Source organism: Hermetia illucens, chromosome 3 (genome assembly GCF_905115235.1).
Source record: "Hermetia illucens chromosome 3, iHerIll2.2.curated.20191125, whole genome shotgun sequence".
Taxonomy (NCBI): domain Eukaryota; kingdom Metazoa; phylum Arthropoda; class Insecta; order Diptera; family Stratiomyidae; genus Hermetia; species Hermetia illucens.
The window spans coordinates 83,124,333-83,131,474 of NC_051851.1; the positions used below are offsets into that span (position 1 = coordinate 83,124,333).

Sequence of the window (7,142 nt, forward strand, 5' to 3'; positions counted from 1 at the left end):
GCAGCACCACATTAACTCCACCGCCTGCCTGATCTTCTCAAAGTTGCGTCTCCTATCGCCCCAGAAGGTAGCTGTTACAAGGAAAGAATTCGATGATCTCATGAAATAGGGTATTTGCAGACCTTCCAGGCCGTCACCACTCTCCACTGAAGGCCTTATGAAGATTACAGACGATTAAGTGCTCAGGCAATTCCCGATCGATACCCTATTCCCCTCATCCATATCTTCGCGCATTCATTGACAAGCTGTTGTGTTTTTACGACCTTGGATCTGCCCAAGGCGTATCATCAAATCCTCTTAAATTCCGAAGACATATCAGAAACGGTTATTTGCAAACCTTTTGGACTCGCCGAGTTCACACATTTTGACATTTTGCTTGTGCAATGCAGTGCAAACATTCCACAGATTCATCCATTCTGTCATATGAGATTTAAACTTCTGTGTCTTCTACATTGATGATGTTTTGGTCGCCTCTTGTTCCGAATCTGACCATTCTCATTCTCGAGTGCAATATTTCTTTTAGGCCGGGCTCGTTTTAAACGTTGAAAAATGTAAATTCCTAAAAAAGCAGGTAAAATTTCTCGGCCACATGATCATCCCTCATAGAAATCAACCAGACCTTGACAAGGTTGAAGCAAGAACAAAAAGTTTCCCCTGTCAACCGCGGTGAAGAATCTGCAAAGGTTTTTGGCCATGTTAAACTTTTATTGTCGATTCTTGCCCAAGGCCGCTCATCATCAAGCGAAGCGCAACGTTTACTTGTCTGGGCCCAAACCAAAAGACTTCTGTGAGGGTGCGTGGCCTATTGAAGTTATCCAAGTGTTTGAAACTGTCAAACAAAAGCTCGTTGATGCTGCATTTCTGGTGTTTTCTCGGCCAGATGCACTCCTAGTCGTGTTCGTCGATGCCTCAGACGGAGCGGTTTCTCCAATCACTTCAGCGCGTATGATGTTAACCTAATCAGTCCGAAGTTCTGCCAGGAGATGGGGACGTAGCCTACAACGGAGAGAGAGAAGGAGGAATATTTCTTAGAGATCTCGCTGGTGTGCAATACCCTCCTTTAGTGTCGGTTGATAGATGTCATGCATGTCAGGTGCTTTGAACTGTTCAAATATACTAGTATACTCGTAGCAGCTCTCGCTTTTCCATTGGTGACCCTTGCACTTCCAAGGGCAAGACTTAAATTCTTGAAAATTCCATCCAGATAATCCAACTTGGCCTACCCATCCCTTTTAAAGACTGTATAGGCTTGAAATCTCTCTATCGCTTTCCAGTTCCTAACATTATTCTCTACAGGAGTCTGCCTCATAGAAGGTATCCTTCTCCGATTCTGAAGCCTCCTCTGCAGGCACGTGAATATTAATGAAGTTCATATTTATAAATTTGTCTTGCAAGCGTCGAATGCATAGCCGCTTGCTTCGCTTATCCCCAATAATAGCAGGTTTCCTTTTTTTAGCTGACTAAGAGACCTATTCCAAGCATAGGGTTTAATGGATGGCCGCTATAGTATATGGTGTAGTGGCTCTTCTGCAAGAAACCGACTCCTGTCCAGTGCATCTCTTGTGACGGTGTTACATCGGCCCTATATTGGGACAGGATAGGAGGAGCTGATAGGCAGCATTCGATCTGTACACATTTCATGAGAAAATGCGCAAATCATTATTCCGTTTTCGTTGCTGGGCTCGTCGAGGCTCTTTTCGTGGCTGCTCCGTAAAGTTGGTTTTCCGTATAGGTTTGTCAGTCATACCACACCCCAAACCTGGAGGACCAGTTGGTACAATTTGTTCCACTTTTATTCGCAGGCGGCTCATCTTTATCCGTGTCCGTCTGCAGCCTTTCGTTAAGAAAGAGCTCCCCCTCACGTGGAGGTGGAGATAGGGCTTGGTAGCAATGCCGTTGGTGTTGATTTAATAGGCGTTTCCCATGTTTTTTGCTCCATCGTGGGTATTAATCCCCGTTTCGCCCATTTGGCCATTCGAACATAATTTTCGCAAATAAGTATAAAGTTGCATCAGTAGAGTGTAAGGCGAATTTATTATCGGCTTGGATTAATGGCCGAATGATTACAATGTCATGCATAAAGAAGGGTAGTTGCAGTTGTCGATACAAATTTTACCGCCTTCACTTTTCATTAGTTTGTATTGATTAAATCATTGATGCAACAATGAAATACTTGGGAAACCCCACTGGGATGCGCCAAATGGCGTATATGCGCAATAATTTCCCTCCATTATAAAATTCAAGCCGGAAGACAAATGTTCTTGGCTTCTCCAAAGCCGTGCTGAACACGCTCCGTGTGGAATTGGAACTCCTGCAGTTGGATCGTATGAGCACTCTCATAGTAAATGAATCGAACAATTCTTTTGTACCTGTGATGTGCGGTGCTGGACACGTTAGTTATCGGATCGTATGCATAGAACTTTAGGCGTTGTCGGTGGAGCGCCTTCTCTGTTTGGGTTGTGAAGTTCGTCAGAGGACTATTACTGATTCGGTTCGACCTTAGCTGCAGATACCTCGAACGATAAATTTCCCTCAACCTAACTCAACCGGAGTTAGTCGTTTGCCTGAAACCAGTTTGCTTGAAGGCGGTTATTCCGAAGGGCTTTTTTTGTTTTTCTTTAAAGCGGTTTGTCGTCAGTCGGTGGTGCTTACTTAAAATTATTTCATTACTCAAACTGGATTGCGGGGGCGGACTTAAATTCGTTTTATTTATGGCCGAATGTTCTGAAAATATACGATTTTGGAATATCTTACTGACAAATATCCCGTCTGCCATTACGAATTTGAATTGATTTTCCGAACGGATTTCCGTCAGATTATTTGCTGTCATTCTAAATATAAAATACTTTCGAGGTGAGGGTAGTTTTGCGATGTCTTTTCCTTGCTTAGAGATGAAATTGACTGGCAAACACGAAAGATCACGTTGAGCTGGCTTGGACTAGTTGTCTCCTGAAGGTTCACTATACGTTTTATAATATTTTGTTCTATATTGACGCCTAAGTCGGAGGTAACTGATCCAAGCGGATCTGGACTGATGGAAAGAGGACAAATGAATTGAAATATTTGTGCCGTGTTATGATGAAACTAAGAAGATTTTACACAGGAGGTGAAATTTGAAAGAAAAGGTGGAAAAAAATGAAACATCAAGTTTGAAACCGAACCAAGATAGTAGTGTATTCTGTGCATCTGTTAATGTATCGTGTTGTGGGGCGGCAGGATTCGCGGCATTCGAAATTTACACGGTTCACATCGGCTACAAAAGAGATCATCCTTCAATCTGTGTTTCTTATTCAACCCTTTGTGGAGTGTACAGAACTTCAGCATACAAAAACTGTTCCACTCGAAATGTCTCACTGTAGGGTCAAAGCTATTCCTGCACAAGACAATCATCTTGTCAGTCCTTATATATTCTTGGTAGACGTGGGTTCTCAGCAAGAAAAATTGCGAACTCCCCGCCGCGGTCCAGAGAAGAATCCTCCGAAGATTTTTTAGTCCCTTACGTGGATGGACGATTCCCTAATTTGCAGATCACCGTTATTTTCCGTCTATATTAATAGACACGACATAGAGGGCATCGAATATGTCGGGTTGTTTTTACTTTGGCGATAAATTGAATTACCAAAGTGGACAAATTAGCTGCGTCGACCGTACCCCGCGAATACGCAATGATATTCCGCACTCCCTAGATACTTGATTTGCTCCTTCTGTGCAGCTAGTGTGTCTAGTACAGAACATGCCAGATAGCAAAGTATTCTTCATTTACTAAGTGAGTATTTATACTTAGCAACAGTTAGCGTTACGTCAGTATGGAGCGTGTCAGACATAACATAGGAACATACTTTCCGCATGACATTGTAATCGTTCGTTCATTTATCGAAGCTGATGGTAAGTTGTCTGCTGAAAAACGAATAAATTCGTCACAACATTATTTATTCAACGAAGTTTCAAATCATATAGAAATCCTCTTAAAGAATTTTGTGTCTGATACTTTAGCTGCTGGACACGTGATTTGCTGATTAGTACGTTACCTTTGTTTGTGTCTGACACGTACCGTGCTGGATACGTAAAGCTAGCTGTTGTTAAGTATGAATAGATCTTTAGTCATGGAATACTCAGAGGGATGGCGTAGGCCAGGACACCAGACAGCTTTCAGGGATATCGAATTGGTGGAGCTCGGCTCAAAACCGGGATGTCTAGAGTTCCTTATTAAGGCAGGCCTAGACCGGATACCGGTTTGCGCCGTTGATGATGATGATACTCAGAGGGATATGCTTGTTGCTGATGTTAGATAACTCGTATAATTATTGGATCATCCCATAACTCGTACAGCATTGTAAAGCCATGATTGCACTTATCAGTCCGGATAGCTGAGTGCTTAGACGTTGGATACCAATCGACTCAGCTGTGAATGAGTACCTGAGCTAAATCAGGGTAATCACCTCGGGCGTGGACAATGCTGACCACATTTCCTCCTATAGGGTACTGCAACCTATAGTGTGCCGTTATGATCTTCAATGTAGTGCTCTAATACACTTCAAGGCCCTGATCCAATTGGGTTGTTGCACAAACGGTTATTATTGTTATTAAACTTTCGACATGCTGACTTGTTGTATGCCAATGGAAGTGATAGACCCCGCTCCTGCACGGTGGTTTTAAAATACCTCCAAGCTAACCTGATTAACGATCTATGTGAACGCAACTACACATCAAATCAAATTGGCCATAAAAAGCTGACAGGGAAATAAGGAGATTTTACAGTACTTTGTTTATTTCCTTTATAACGTAGACGAAATTCCCAATGGAACCTTCATCAGAACTAACCAATATGCCAAAAGGGAAGGCATGGGAATAATAGTAGGATGTGATGTTAATGTCCACCACATATGGTGTGAAAGTTCCATCATAAACGTGAGAGGATCGAGATTTTTGGAGTGCCTGGTGGGAACCGATTTGAGGGTTCTCAATTTGAGTAATGGACCCACTTTCTTCAACGTGGTAAAGCAAGAGGTCATCAACATCATGGTGGCATCCCTTGGCATTGTGGCGCTTGTTCGAGAGTGGAGATATTACGCTCTCGGATTACAGGTGCATTGACTTGGTAGTGGGAGTAGATCCACCTCCATGCACTTCATTTCGGAATCCACGTAAGACAGATTGGGCGACGCACAAAACAGAACTGAGCAGTTCGGGTATCTACGTTTATAGAGCGGAAATAAACAGAAAGCAGCGATGAAGAAACGGCAAACCATTTGCTTGACGTGCATTTCCCAGGCAGCATCCAAAATTTCATGTCGGGGCCGAGAGATACACAGAGCCCTCAACAAGAAGATTCGACTCTGGCATGCAAACTTGTTTCACTGGACCGATTGCCCATTAACACGTTCCATAGATATAGCTCTGCGGATCTAGATGGGATTATTCCTGCTCTAGCAATGGAAGGAATATATGCCCTGGGTCTATACATTTGGAATATATATATATTTTTTTTTTTTTTGTGCGTACACGGAGGTGGAAAATCTTAGAAAGACACGTCCGCCGCAGCTCCGCCGCCCAAACGGCCGAACAACAGCGGGCGCGTGTGGGATTCACACCCACTAAAAACCACCCCCGGTCTCTCCAGCCCCAGCCCCGCGGGACCACCATTGAGATATTACTTCGCGGGGTAGGTTTGCTCTTAGGCACTCATCCTTCTCCTATTTGCAGCTTTCCTCCTTCTTTGTTCCTTCTGCAACTCCTCCTGCATTTGGATGATTGCGGAGCCAACCGCAAGCCATTTCTCCTCGGACTCCAGCATCTCAGTAACCAATCTCTCCGGGGTTTTGGAATATATACCATGTTTGCTTAACATAGGGTTATACTCCAACCAACTAGCGTGATGTGGAGGTCATATTTATTCCCAAAGCAGGGTAGGTAGGTAGGTGGGTAGGTGGGCACCTATGACCAATCAGTTTAACTTCATATCTGATAAAAGGACAGAAAAAACTAGTAGATCGGTTAACATATATCCTTAGGTAGCCATTCCACTATAGGCAACATGCTTACCAGAAAGGGAAATTCATGGAGACGGCACTCCATCAGCTTACGGCGAAAATTGAGAAGGCTATGTCCAATAAAAAATACGCCTTAGGCGCATTCATGGACATCGGAGGCATCTTCGGTCCGGCATCAAGTTAATGCGGACTTAGGACCCCGCAATTCGGAAAAAAATAGCCGTAATATTTATCGGCAAGTTTGCGGGCATAGTATGTGACCGCATGAATGCAACACTGCATGTAATCCACAGTTGGCGTAATCCATAATGGACTCAAGGTGAATGCTAGGTAGGCTGGACAAGTTATGTTCACTAGGAAAGTCAGGTGGGACAACTACACGATACCCAAGCTAGCAGGGGCTCCAGCTTCTACGAAGAGTCAAATATTTGGGAGTACATCTCGACTCCAAGTTAACGTGGAAGAATTACAACTGCTCTGGTGCTGTAAGACTGCGATAAGTAAGACCTGAGGACTTTCACCAAAGCGGAATCATTTGATGTATACATTCCAAACAAAGCCCATTTTGATGTATGTATGCATCCTCTGGTGGCCGAGACTGAACTTTGCTGAAAGTAGGAAGCTGCTGACGCAGATTCAGAGGCTCGGTTGGTTAAGTATTACTGGAGGAATGAGTAGTACGCCGACCACGGCACTCGAAGCTGTCCTGAATTTACTCTCAATCCATTTGTAGGTGAAACAGAAAGCAGCCAACGATGGTGCTGCTGAAACTTGCCCGACTGAACGAAACATTCCTAATGTGGGTGCCAGGACCCTTAAACATCACTGGTAATGAGGAGGCTGACAGACTGGCCAGGGGTCTAGGTCCACAAGGGTGGGATCAGACTAGTCTTTGGCTCCGGCCATAAAAATTTTTGTTCTTGTCCCTTAGGAAGTGGGACATCCTTGAACGGTTTTAACGGGATACTGCTTCTTTAACTACCACCTGGAAAAAAATGGTGTGGTGGTCTTAGCTCTATGCAGTCAATGTGAGGAGGTGGAAGAGAAGACCCTTCACTTCGAATGCAACTGCCCGCCCTCATCAGACCTCAGACGAAGACTCTGCGCATTCTCTGTATCCGGAGAATTTTCTCAGATTTGCGAAAGCCTGCG

At 44.0% G+C, this 7,142-nt stretch overlaps 1 long non-coding RNA gene across 1 annotated transcript; it reads right to left on the reverse strand.

Annotated features, from left to right (window-relative positions):
- Positions 1-2,060: 2,060 nt before the first annotated feature.
- Positions 2,061-2,955, reverse strand: LOC119652699. The gene is made up of 3 exons (XR_005249580.1): positions 2,780-2,955; positions 2,370-2,724; positions 2,061-2,311 (listed from the first exon to the last, which is right to left on the reverse strand). It is a non-coding gene; the product is annotated as an uncharacterized LOC119652699 (long non-coding RNA).
- Between the last annotated feature and the right edge of the window lie 4,187 nt (positions 2,956-7,142).